The sequence below is a fragment of the Ranitomeya variabilis genome, chromosome 3 (genome assembly GCF_051348905.1).
Source record: "Ranitomeya variabilis isolate aRanVar5 chromosome 3, aRanVar5.hap1, whole genome shotgun sequence".
Taxonomy (NCBI): Eukaryota; Metazoa; Chordata; class Amphibia; order Anura; family Dendrobatidae; genus Ranitomeya; species Ranitomeya variabilis.
This window is the reverse complement of record NC_135234.1, coordinates 664,145-677,928: the sequence shown is the minus strand read 5'-3', so window position 1 is coordinate 677,928 and position 13,784 is coordinate 664,145. Positions and strand designations below refer to the sequence as shown.

The 13,784-nt window shown below is 47.2% G+C and overlaps 1 protein-coding gene across 3 annotated transcripts in view; it reads right to left on the bottom strand.

Annotated features, from left to right (window-relative positions):
• Positions 1 to 13,784, bottom strand: part of VPS28 (VPS28 subunit of ESCRT-I) — a 147,502-nt gene that overhangs the window by 125,460 nt on the left and 8,258 nt on the right. The window contains exons 1-2 of one of the 3 annotated variants that reach the window (XM_077293526.1): positions 4,334 to 4,377; positions 3,889 to 3,948 (exon numbers count right to left, since the gene is read on the bottom strand). The exons of 1 other annotated variant lie outside the window; for it this stretch is intronic. The gene's annotated coding sequence lies outside the window, so the exon portion shown is untranslated. Of the gene's footprint in view, positions 1 to 3,888; positions 3,949 to 4,333; positions 4,378 to 13,784 lie in introns of those variants that run through there. One more of the 3 variants, XM_077293525.1, reaches the window with a different exon arrangement.

The following is a 13,784-nucleotide window of genomic DNA, read 5'->3' as shown; positions in this document are numbered from 1 at the left end:
TGCTCGTCCGTTGAAGGTGTGCGGAGATCGGTGCCCTTGAAGGGGCCCGTTGCCCTTAAGAATCAGCCCAGGCTTGGCATTCCACTTTGCAGGAGAGGGTACGGAGAGGCGACACTCTCCGTGCTCGCCTGTTGATGGTTCGGGGAGATCGGAACCTTGAAATGATCTGTCGCCACATTTGTCCTTGGAAAAAATAAAATAAAAAATGTAAAAAGGTAAAAATAAAATAAGAAACAGTTTTGGGTCTGAATAGCAGACCCGTCCGTGTGCCTCCTGCGGACACTAAGCAAGAACTGGTTAGCTGAGAGCCAGCAGGAGGTGTATACTGCAGGGGAGGAGCTGAGAGCCAGCAGGTGGTGTATACTGCAGGGGAGGAGCTGAGAGCCAGCAGGTGGTGTATACTGCAGGGGAGGAGCTGAGAGCCAGCAGGAGGTGTATACTGCAGGGGAGGAGCTGAGAGCCAGCAGGTGGTGTATACTGCAGGGGAGGAGCGAACTTTCTTTGTAACACTTAGTGTCAGCCTCCTAGTGGCAGCAGCATACACCCACAGTCTGTGTCCCCCAATGATGCGAAGGAGAAATATATGTCTTATATTTTAGGTTCTTCAAAGTAGCCTTTTGCTTTGATGACTGCTTTGCACACTCTTGGCATTCTCTTGATGAGCTTCAAGAGGTAGTCACCTGGAATGGTCTTCCAACAATCATGAAGGAGTTCCCAGAGTTGCTCAGCACTTGTTGGCCCTTTTGCCTTCACTCTGCGGTCCAGCTCACCCCAGACCATCTCGATTGGGTTCAGGTCTGGTGACTGTGGAGGCCAGGTCATCTGGCGTAGCACCCATCACTCTCCTTCTTGGTCAAATAGCCCTTACACAGCCTGGAGGTGTGTTTGGGGTCATTGTCCTGTTGAAAAATAAATGATGGTCCAACTAAACGCAAACCGGATGGAATAGCATGCCGCTGCAAGATGCTGTGGTAGCCATGCTGGTTCAGTATGCTTTCAAATTGAATAAATCCCCAACAGTGTCACCAGCAAAGCCCCCCCACACCATCACACCTCCTCCTCCATGCTTCGCGGTGGGAACCAGGCATGTAGAGTCCATCCGTTCACCTTTTCTGCATCGCACAAAGACACGGTGGTTGGAACCAAAGATCTCAAATTTGGACTCATCAGACCAAAGCACAGATTTCCACTGGTCTAATGTCCATTCCTTGTGTTCTTTATCCCAAACAAGTCTCTTCTGCTTGTTGCCTGTCCTTAGCAGTGGTTTCCTGGCAGCTATTTTACCATGAAGTCCTGCTGCACAAAGTCTCCTCTTAACAGTTGTTGTAGAGATGTGTCTGCTGCTAGATCTCTGTGTGGCATTGACCTGGTCTCTAATCTGAGCTGCTGTTAACCTGCGATTTCTGAGGCTGGTGACTCGGATAAACTTATCCTCAGAAGCAGAGGTGACTCTTGGTCTTCCTTTTCTGGGGCGGTCCTCATGTGAGCCAGTTTCTTTGTAGCGCTTGAGGTTTTTGCCACTGCACTTGGGGACACTTTCAAAGTTTTCCCAATTTTTCGGACTGACTGACCTTCATTTCTTAAAGTAATGATGGCCACTCGTTTTTCTTTACTTAGCTGCTTTTTTCTTGCCATAATACAAATTCTAACAGTCTATTCAGTAGGACTATCAGCTGTGTATCCACCAGACTTCTGCTCAACACAACTGATGGTCCCAACCCCATTTATAAGGCTAGAAATCCCACTTATTAAACCTGACAGGGGACACCTGTGAAGTGAAGACCAAAATTGCGAAATAGTCAAAATTCTCTCAAAATGTCAGTGTTTTTCACAAATAAACAAGTAATATCCAAGAAGTTTTACCACTATCATGAAGCACAATATGTCACGGGAAAAAAAAAAAAAAAAAAAACCCAAACAAACAATCTCAGGATCAATGGGATCCATTGAAGTGTTCCAGAGTTATGACCTCAAAGTGACAGTGGTCAGAATTGTAAAAATTGGCCCGGTCAGGAAGGTGAAAACAGACTTCAAGAGGCAGGGGTTAAAGACTCCAGTGACATCTTAGACCAATTCTCAAAAATGAAATGGTCTTCAGATTTTTTTTGATTGCATGTGTTGTATTCTCTTGATATTCTTTTGCTTTGGAAGATTTAACTTTTCACCTTAAAGGGACTCGGTCACCCCCAAAACAGAAGTTGAGCTAAGCCCACCAGCATCAGGGGCTTATTTACAGCACTCTGTAATGCATTCTGTAATGCTGTAGATAAGCCCCCGATGTATCCTGAAAGATGAGAAAAAGAGGTTAGATTATACTCACCCAGGGGCGGTCCCGCTGCGATCCGGTCCGATGGGCGTCGTGGTCTGGTCCGGGGCCTCCCATCTTCTTACGATAACGTCCTCTTCTTGTCTTCACGCTGCGGCTCCTCCGCAGGCATACTTTGTTTGTCCTGTTGAGGGCAGAGCAAAGTACTGCAGTGCGCAGGTGCTGGGCCTCTCTGACCTTTCCCGGCGCCTACAGTACTCTGCCCTCAACAGGACAAACAAAGTATGCCTGTGCCGCAGCGTGAAGACCAGAAGAGGACGTCATCGTAAGAAGATTGGAGGCCCCGGACCGGACCGCGACGCCCATCGGATCGGACTGCAGCGAGACCGCCCCTGGGTGAGTATAATCTAACCTCTTTTTCTCATCTTTCAGGATACATCGGGGGCTTAGGCTGCTTTCACACTAGCGTCGGCACGGGGCCGTCGCTATGCGTCGGCCCAACGTGCGTTGAGAAAGTGATGCCCGACGTGGGCAGCAGAAGCAGTCTTACGACGCAACCGCTGCCCATTGTGAGTTCTGGGGAGGAGGGGGCGGAGTTTCGGCCGCGCATGTGCGGTCGAAAATGGCGGACATGACACGCAAAAAAAACTGTTACATGTAACGTTTTTTTGTGCCGACGGTCCGCCAAAACACGACGCAACTGTCGCACGACGGTTGCGACGTGTGGCCATACGTCGCAATGTGTCGCTAATGTAACTCTATGGGGAAAAAAACGCATCCTGCGGACAACTTTGCAGGATGCGTTTTTCCTCCTAAACGACGCATTGCGAAGTACAGCCAACAACGCTAGTGTGAAAGTAGCCTTATCTACAGCATTACAGAATAAGCCCCTGATGCCGGTGGGCTTAGCTCACCTTCGATTTTGGGTGTGACAGGTTCCCTTTAATAAATACAGCAATTACAATCCAACTCTTCAAAACCATATCATCCAAGCTACCTCATTTCTTATGTCCATAATCATTTTTTATTTGATGGTTCTTATTATTTCCAACATGGCGTAGTGTCACTGGGGGCCAAATTCTCTCCGTCATTGGCAAATTTGGTAACGTCTTATTGAGAAGAATCATTTTTATACTCTCCAAATGACCCTTTTTTGGCACCATCGAGTGGTGCGGCAGATACAGCGACGATGCACTCCTCATCAGTGGCCATGAGTTTGCCATAACACTCTTTGATAAATATATTCAAATGAATTTAATCTACAATTTACCATAAATCATAATTCCTTCAAAATAACGTTTTTGGAATGTACTGGTTTGGCAGATGAATCTATTATTTCCTCCATATTAGCAGGTAACACCATTGTGCATTACAAGAACAGTCATCCCAAACACGTAGCTCGAGCGGCTCCCACAGGCCAGTGCATCCGTAGAAGAGAAGAAGTGGTAGCAATCCTACTGACTGCATGCGGAAAAAGTCACGTGGACAGTTGGGTGCTGAAAAGAGCACGATCCTCGTCACACAAGAAAACGTAGGTCTTCATATAAAGAGGCACCAGAACATTACCATCGATTCACAAAACAGGTTTTTTTCCCCCACAAAACATGGCGCACAACCTGTACCTTTACTCTTAGAGGAGGAGATCCGCTCTTCTATGCTCAAGTCTGGATGTTCAATAGTTGCTATGAAAAAAAAAAAAAAATGCATCAATATTAACGACATCATCAACAGCAACCCCAAGAATCGACATCTCCATGTTATTGACACATTGCGGAAATATTTCATCTTTAAAATGACTAGACGTGCTCGAGGCGGCGGTCTTACTAGTAAGAGAAGCCTTGTGGATTCCCTCCAGGACTACATTTAAGAAACTACAGAGCATTATTGACTTGCAGTGATTATTTCTTTGCCATTTTCCTTCCATCCATCCATCCATCCATCCATCCATCCATCCATCCCGCGTCTTTGTTAATTTTACATGCTTTTGATGATTTAACCCTTCTTATTTTCTGGTTTCCTTTGCACATTATATGTTAGTCTTGTTAATTCTCATTGATGTGAGCTGACCTCATGTCACCTGTGTGTTTCCGACCGCTGTTTGGTCATTTCCAACTAAGCTTGACAAAGAACAACTGTGATCGAATCGCGTTGCTTGCTGACCATCCTTCCTTTGATTTTTTGGATGGAATAAAGACACTATTTGACATTTTACCAGAAGCTGGAACTTTCCCCACTTCTAACACAAGTGGTCGGCTTGTGGTTCCATGCACACTGGATCCTCATCAACTTCAATGGTGAGCTTTTCTTTTAAGGCAGGACGAGAGAGGACACACACACACACACACACGGGGGTCAGGACGAGAGGAGACACATGGGGGGGCAGGACGAGAGGACATGGGGGGGCAGGACGAGAGGACATGTGGGGGGGCAGGACCAGAGGACACACCCACATGGAGGGGTCAGGACGAGAGGAGACATGGGGGGCAGGACCAGAGGACACACCCACATGGAGGGGTCAGGACGAGAGGAGACATGGGGGGCAGGACCAGAGGGCACACCCACATGGAGGGGTCAGGACGAGCGGAGACATGGGGGGCAGGACCAGAGGGCACACCCACATGGGGGGGGGTCAGGACATGAGGAGACATGGGGGGCAGGACCAGAGGACACACCCACATGGAGGGGTCAGGACGAGAGGAGACATGGGGGGCAGGACCAGAGGACACACCCACATGGGGGGGGGGGTCAGGACGAGACAGATGGGGGATGTTATTACAGGAAGGTGCCAGGATGTAGGATATTATAACTATAAGGGCTAATTAAGTAATATTACTGCTGCGATATATTTTATTTTTGAGGATATGTTTTCAGTGGGGGGTGAGGTCATGTTACTGTCCAGGGTGACATTGTCGCTATTTTTTTTATGCATCTGGTGTAGTGTATAAGTCAGTGAAAATTTGGGGAATGTGCTCTAGATGACTGAGTGCTATTTTATGGAGACGAGTCCTGGATGTCGCGCCTGTTGCTTCTCTCCCTAACCGCCGACATACTTACCCAGCCGTGCGCACTCCTGCTGCCGTGTCTTCCTTCTCCTCCTGGCGTTCCTCTTCGTGCGCGCCCGGCGTGTGTACGCATCCATCCTCCTCCCCGCTTCCGGTTTCTTCACAGGCTCCTGGCTCCCGTCGGCTGCGCATGCGCACTTCACCGCCTGGCTTCTGCGGCGCACACGCATCTCCACTGGCTGGTTCTCGGACCCTCCTTCTCTTGATCCTGGAGGATCCTGACCCGGAAGTTCTACGGTACTCCTCCCATATATCAGGTAGCCTCCCCCCCTGTTCCTTGCCTGATTGTCAATTGTGTTTTGCGCTTGTTTCAGGTCCCACGCTTTCCTGCGTTTCGCTGTCTATCTTCCTTTCAGTCCTCTATTTTGCCCTGCCCTGTTTCCTGTGCTCTCTTTGTCCGTTACCTTCCTGTGTGCCCACCTAGCACCATTCGTGCGTTTCCGTTTGTCCCTTGTCCGTTTAGGGGGTGGTCCACCAGGCCAGCTCACCCTGGGGAAGTTTGTTGTCGCTGTCCTGCGGGTTCACTCTAGGAATTTCTCTCTCTCCTTATTCCGTTACAGTACAATCAGGCCATGGACCCTGCTGGTACCCAGTCCCCAAAAGGAACTTCTATTTCTATGGGAGAATCAGACTAGGATTATGTCCTTTCTTAAAACTATGGAGTTCCGTCTCTCAGCCCTCCAGACAACCGATCCGGGGAGCGCATCCCAGCTGGCCAGTCTCCAACAACAGGAGCTTGCTCAGCAGAGTGATACCCAGGCCCATATCCTTAACTATATGGCATCTGTGGATGACCGTCTCCTCGCTCTTCAGACCAGTACCTCTGCCTCGACCTAGGCCACAGTTCCCCACTCGCCACCCCGCCTGGCTAAACTGCCGCGGTACAGCGGAAATCCCAAGTTATGTAGGGGGTTTCTTAACCAGTGTCAACTACATTTTGAGTTGCTGCCATAGCAATACCCCACAGATTGAGCCAAAGTGGCTTTTGTGGTGTCCCATCTGGAGGGAGAGGCTTTAGCCTGGGTCAACCCTCTTTGGAAGCGTGACGATCCTGTAGTCTCACAACTTTCCTCCTTTCTTGACACCTTCCGTAAGGTATTCGATGAGCCGGGTCGTTTGGTCTCTGCTATTGAGGCGCTCTTTAACCTCCACCAGGGTACGCTCTCTGTGGGTCAATACGCCATTCGGTTTCACACCTTTTCTTCCGAGTTAGGTTGGAACAATGAAGCCTTGGTGCGAGCTTTTTGGCGTGGTCTTTCGGCTCGAATTAAGGACGTGCTCGCGGGTCGGGATACTCAGACATCTTTGGAGGATCTGATTTCCTTGGCGACTCGCATTGATTTACGCTTTCAGGAGAGTTCCTGTGAGGCCGCTAGGGAGAGAAGATTTCCTCGAGTTCCATCAGCTACCCACAGTCCTTCTCGCTCTAGTCCTGTGTCGAGTTCGGCTGTTCCTGCCCCGGAGCCCATGCAAGTGGACTGACTCAAGCCTGTAGAGCAGTGCCGAAGAGAAAGACTCACACAGGGTCTCTGTTTCTACTGTGGTAGTGCTTCTCATTTTCTGCGTTCCTGTCCATTGAGACCAGGAAACGCCTCCGCCTAGGACAGGTAAGAGGTCTCCCTAGGTGGTTCTGATTCCTGTCTACCCTTGACTCTCTCTGTTCTTTTGCTCTTGGGTTCCAAGCGTTCTTCTGAAGTAGCTTATGTCGATTCAGGTGCGGCCGGAAATTTCATCCAGCTCGAGGTGGCCAGAAGACTTCGGATTCCTGTCAGATCCCTGGAGACTCCTCGGCAGATTGCTTCGGTCGATGGTCAACCCCTGCGGCAGTCCGTTACTCAGGTCACCGAAGAGTTGGAACTTCAGATTGGAATCCGACACCGTGAAAGGATTGTCTTCTACGTGCTTTCCTCGCTGTCTCATACGATTCTTCTCGGTCTTCCTTGGTTGAGAATGCACGAGCCTACTCTTGACTGGCCTTCTGGGGACATTCTGCGTTGGGGACAATTCTGCCAAGATAAATGCTTGCTTCCTGTCCAGATGAAGATCTCTTCGCGGCCAACTTCGGTGTCTCCTGATTTACCATCTGCTTATTGGGACTTTGCTGATGTCTTCAATAAAAAGGAGGTGGAGATTCTGCCTCCGCATCGTCCATATGATTGCCCGATTAATCTCGTTTCTGGTTCTACTCTGCCTAGGGGCCGGATTTACCCCTTGTCCACTTCTGAGACCCAAGCTATGTCCGAGTATGTCCAGGAGAATTTAGCCAGGGGCTTTATTCGTAAATCCTCTTCTCCCGCCGATGCAGGGTTTTTTTTGTCAAGAAGAAAGATGGTTCCCTTCATCCCTGCATCGACTACCGAGGTCTCAACAATATCACGATTAAGAACAAGTACCCACTTCCTCTCATTCCAGAGTTGTTCGACCGCCACTGAGGTGCAAGAATCTTCAAAAAATTGGATCTAGGTGGAGCCTACAATCTCATCCGTATCTGTTCTGGTGACGCCTGGAAGACTGCATTCAACACCCGAGACGGCCATTATGAGTATTTGGTTATGCCTTTCGGCTTGTGCAACGGTCCCGCAGTATTCCAGGAGTTTGTGAATGATGTGTTTTGGGATCTACTATATTCCTGTGTGGTGGTGTACTTAGATGATATTCTTATATTTTCTCCAGATCTCTCTACCCACAGAAGAGACGTCCGTCAAGTTCTTCTACGTCTCAGAGCAAATCGTCTGTATGCAAAGCTCGAGAAATGTGCCTTCGAACAGTCTTCCCTACCATTCTTAGGGTATACCATATCTGACTCTGGTTTACATAGGGATCCGGTAAAAATGTCCACCGTACTGAACTGGCCGCGCACTCAGGGAATTAAGGCAATCCAACGGTTCCTTGGTTTCGCTAATTATTACCGACAGTTCATTCCACACTTTTCCATCCGGTCTGGTTCTATCTCCGCACTGATTCGCAAGGGGGCAAACCCTCACTCTTGGCCTCCTGAGGCTAAGAGAGCTTTCCGGTCCTTGAAACAAGCCTTTGCCACAGCTCCCGTTCTCCATCAGCACGAGGTTAACAAGCCCTTCATTCTGGAGGTGGATGCTTCTGCTATTGGAGCGGTTCTCTCTCAGAAGTCCTCCTCCGGTCGACTAGTTCCCTGCAGCTTCTTTTCTAAGACCTTTTCCTCCTCCGAGAGAAACTATACTATTGGTGACAGAGAACTGCTGGCAATCAAACTAGCATTGGAGGAATGGCGGTATTTGTTGGAGGGAGCAGTACATCCATTTAAGATCTACACAGATCACAAGAATCTGGCATACATCCGTTCAGCGCAAAGGCTTAACCCTCGGCAGGCCAGGTGGTCGTTGTTCTTTGCCCGATTTGATTTTGAGTTACATTTCCGTCTAGGCGACAAGAACTTTAAAGCTGACGCTTTATCCAGATCCTTTCTTACTACCGATATCGAGGAGAGGCCTTCGCATGTCGTGGATCCAATCAAAATCATCTTGGTTTCTCCCATTAGTTTGACTTCGTTGCCTCCGGGGAAGACTTTTGTTCAAGAGAGCAACAGAAGACGAGTTTTACATGTTCCTTGCCTGATTGTCAATTGTGTTTGCGCTTGATTCAGGTCCCACGCTTTCCTGCGTTTCGCTGTCTATCTATAGTAGCTCTGTCTCTTAGTCTCCAGACACCACTATCCGCTTCTTCGTCTGTCTCCGCCTGTGACTCCTACCTCCTGTCCCCAGGTATCAGCTTCTGTGGCAACAGTCTCCAATGGGCATGCCCCTGACGCTCCCTGTATAGGGGGTGGTCCACCAGGCCAGCTCACCCTAGGGAGTTTCGTTGTCGCGGTCATGCGGGTTCACTCTAGGAGTGTCTCTCCTTATTCAGTTACGTTAGACTGGATGGAAGAAGTGATGGCAGTCTGTGCTGGATGGAGAAGAAAATCAAAGATGAAGGACTTTAGCTAAAGATGTCAAGGGTGAGTAAGGGTATGTGCACACCTTGCGGATTTTGATGCATTTCTGCAGCATTTTTGGACGCGCGGTATTGCCTCAAAACCACAGTGCACACAATGTCAATGAATAAGAAATGCAACAACGGTGTGCACACGCTGTGGAAAATTCCATGCGGAATCGCAGTGGTTTACAAATCCGCACAGCTAAAACGCATTAGAATCCGCATCTATTCCGCAGGAAAACAAACAAACAAACAAGCCTTTTACCCTGCGTTTTCTGCCAAGACATGTGGATTCTTTGCAGTAAAATCAGCAGGCTAATCCGCAACGTGTGCACATTCCTTAGAGTATTACCTGTACACTGACACTATATACAAAGCTCCTGTGTATAAAGTCACCAGTGAGCACTATATTACCTGTACACTATACAGAGCTCCTGTGTATAATGTCACTGGTGATCACTGTATTACATGTATACTATATAGAGCTATTATGTATAAGGTCACTGGATATCACTGTATTACAGGTACACTGACACTATATACAGATCTCCTGTGTATAATGGCAATGGTGATCACAGTATTATCTGTACAAACACACAGAGCTCCTGTGTATAATGTCACTGGTGGTCCCTGTATTACCCGTACACTATATACAGAGCTCGTGTATAATGGCACTTATGGTAATATTAGTATTTTTATTTAATGATCAGAATTTTAGTATTTGCTCACTATGTGGTGGAATTTATTCCTTGTATGTGGTATTATTCGGTAACTACAGTGAAGTAAGTATGTGATCCCTTGCTGATTTTCTAAGTTTGCCCACTGACAGACATGAACAGTCTATAATTTTAAAGGTAGGTTAATTTTAACATCGAGAGACAGAATATCAAACACAAATACAGAAAATCACATAGTATAAATTATATACATTGATTTGCGTTTTGCAATGAGAAATAAGTATTTGATCCCTCTGGCAAACAAGACTTAATACTTGGTGGTAAAACCCTTGTTGGCAAGCCCAACAGTCTGACGGTTTTTATACAGTAGTTGATGATGAGGTTTGTGCACATGTCAGGAGGAATTTTGCTCCACTCCTCTTTGCAGATCGTCTCTATATCATTAAGATTTTGAGGCTGTCGCTTGGCAACTCGGAGCTTCAACTCCCCCCATAAGTTTTCTATAGAATGAAGGTCTGGAGACTGGCTAGGCCACTCCATGACCTTAATGTGCCTCTTTTTTGAGCCACTCCTTTGTTGCCTTGGCTGTACAGTACAGACCAAAAGCTTGGACACAGCTTCTCATTTAAAATTTTTTCTGTATTTTCATGACTATGAAAATTGTACATTCACACTGAAGGCATCAAAACTATGAATTAACACATGTGGAATTATATACTTAACAAAAAAGTGTGAAACAACTGAAATTATGTCTTATATTCTAGGCTCTTCACAGTAGCCACCTTTTGCTTTGATGACTGCTTTGCACACTCTTGGCATTCTCTTGATGAGCTTCTAGAGGTAGTCACCGGGAATGGTCTTCCCACAATCTTGAAGGAGTTCCCAGAGATGCTCAGCACTTGTTGGCCCTTTTGCCTTCACTCTGCGGTCCAGCTCAACCCCAAACCATCTCGATTGTGTTCAGGTCTGGTGACCGTGGAGGCCAGGTCATCTGGCGTAGCACCCCATCATTCTCCTTCTTGGTCAAATAGCCCTTACACAGCCTGGAGGTGTGTTTGGGGTCATTGTCCTGTTGAAAAATAAATGATGGTCCAACTAAACGCAAACCGGATGGAATAGCATGCCGCTGCAAGATGCTGTGGGAGCCATGCTGGTTCAGTATGCCTTCAATTTTGATTAAATCCCCAACAGTGTCACCAGCAAAGCACCCCCACACCATCACACCTCCTCCACCATGCTTCACGGTGGGAACCAGGCATGTAGAGTCCATCCGTTCACCTTTTCTGCGTCGCACAAAGACACGGTGGTTGGAACCAAAGATCTCAAATTTGGACTCATCAGACCAAAGCACAGATTTCCACTGGTCTAATGTCCATTCCTTGTGTTCTTTAGCCCAAACAAGTCTCTTCTGCTTGTTGCCTGTCCTTAGCAGTGGTATCCCAGCAGCTATTTTACCATGAAGGTCTGCTGCACAAAGTGTCCTCTTAACAGTTGTTGTAGAGATGTGTCTGCTGCTAGAACTCTGTGTGGCATTGACCTGGTCTCTAATCTGAGCTGCTGTTAACCTGCGATTTCTGAGGCTGGTGACTCGGATAAACTTATCCTCAGAAGCAGAGGTGACTCTTGGTCTTCCTTTCCTGGGGCAGTCCTCATGTGAGCCAGTTTATTTGTAGTGCTAGATGGTTTTCCACTGCACTTGGGGACACTTTCAAAGTTTGCCCAATTTTTCGGACTGACTGACCTTCATTTCTTAAAGTAATCATGGCCACTCGTTTTTCTTTAATTAAAATTTGCATTATAGCAAGAAAAAAAGCAGCTAACAGTCTATTCAGTAGGACTATCAGCTGTGTATCCACCAGACTTCTGCACAACAAAAACTGATGGTCCCAACCTCATTTATAAGGCAAGAAACCCCACTTATTAAACCTGACAGGGCACACCTGTGAAGTGAAAACCATTCCCGGTGACTACCTCTTGAAACTCATCACGAGCATGCCAAGAGTGTGCAAAGCAGTCATCAAAGCAAGAGGTGGCTACTGTGAAGAACCTAGAATATAAGACATTTTCAGTTGTTTCGCATGTTTTTGTTAAGTATATAATTCCACATGTGTTAATTCATAGTTTTGATGCCTTCAGTGTGAATGTACAATTTTCATAGTCATGAAAATACAGAAAAATCTTTAAATGAGAAGGTGTGTCCAAGCTTTTGGTCTGTACTGTATGTTTTGGGTCATTGTCTTGGTGGAAGACCCAGCCACGACCCATTTTTAATGTCCTGGCAGAGGGAAGGAGGTTGTCACTCAGGATTTTACGTTACATGGCGCCATCCATTCTCCTATTGATGTGGTGAAGTAGTCCTGTGCCCTTAGCAGAGAAACACCCCCAAAACATAAGGTTTCCACTTCCATGCTTGACAGTGGGGAAGATGTTCTTTGGGTCATAGGCAGCATTTCTCTTCTTCCAAACACGGCAAGTTTTTTGTCTCATCTGACCACAGCACCTTCTTCCAATCACTCACAGAATCATCCAGGTGTCATTGGTAAACTTCAGATGGCACATGTGCCTTCTTGAGCAGGGGGACCTTGCGGGTACTGCAGGATTGTCAACCTTTACCCCGTAATGTGTTACCAATGGTTTTCTTGGTGACTGTGGTCCCAGCTGCCTTGAGTTCATTAACACGTTACCCCCGCGTAGTTTTAGGCTGATCTCTCACCTTCCTCATGACCAAGGATACCTCACAAGGTGAGATTTTGCACGGTGCCCCAGATCGATGTCGATTGACAGTCATTTTGTATTTCTTCCATTTTCTTACTATTGCACCAACAGTTGTCTCCTTCTCACCCAGCGCCTAATGGTTTTGTAGCTCTATCCAGCTTTGTGCAGGTCTATGATCTTGTCCCTGAAATCCTCATAAAGCTCTTTGGTCTTGCCCATGTTGTAGAGGTTAGAGTCTGACTGATTGAGTCTGTGGACAGGAGTCTTTTATAAAGGTGACTATGTAAGACAGCTGTCTTTAATGCAGGTAACGAGTTGGTTAGGAGCGACTAACTGGTCTGTAGGAGACAGAACTCTTAAAGGTTGGTAGGGGATCAAATACTTATTTCTCAATGCAAAATGCAAATAAATGTATATAATTTATACAATGTGATTCTCTGGATTGTATTTTTGATATTCTCTCTCTCAATGTTAAAATTAACCGACCCTTAATATTATATACTATTCATGTCTTTGTTAGTGGGCAAACTTACAACATCAGCAAGGGATCAAATACTTATTTCCTTCACTGTATGTGGTGGTAATATGTGATCTGGCCATGGTGTAACGGTATTTCTCCCTGTATGTGATATTATTGGTCATTTTAAATAATGAAAAATACCGTATATACTCGAGTATAAGCCGAGATTTTCAGCCCAAAAAATGGGCTGAAAGTGCCCCTCTCTGCTTATACTCGAGTCATGGATGGCAGGGGGGGCGACGCCTGTCAAATACTCACCTGCTCCCGGCGCGGTCCCTGCATGTCCCACAGTCTTGGGGAGCGGCAGCTTCTTCCCCTGTTCAGCGGTCACTGGTACCGCTCATTAAAGTAATGAATATGGACTCCACTCCCATAGGGGAGGAGCCGCATATTCATTACTGTAATGAGCGGTACCAGTGACTGCTCACTACAGGAAGAAGCTGCCGCTCCCGGAGACGTGGGACATGCAGGGACCACGTCAGGAGCACCGGGAGCAGGCGAGTGTGTCATATTCACCTTTCCGCGTTCCACCGGCGCTCCGTCTTCCGCGTCCTCTGCAGTGACTGTTCAAGTCAGAGGGCGCAATGACG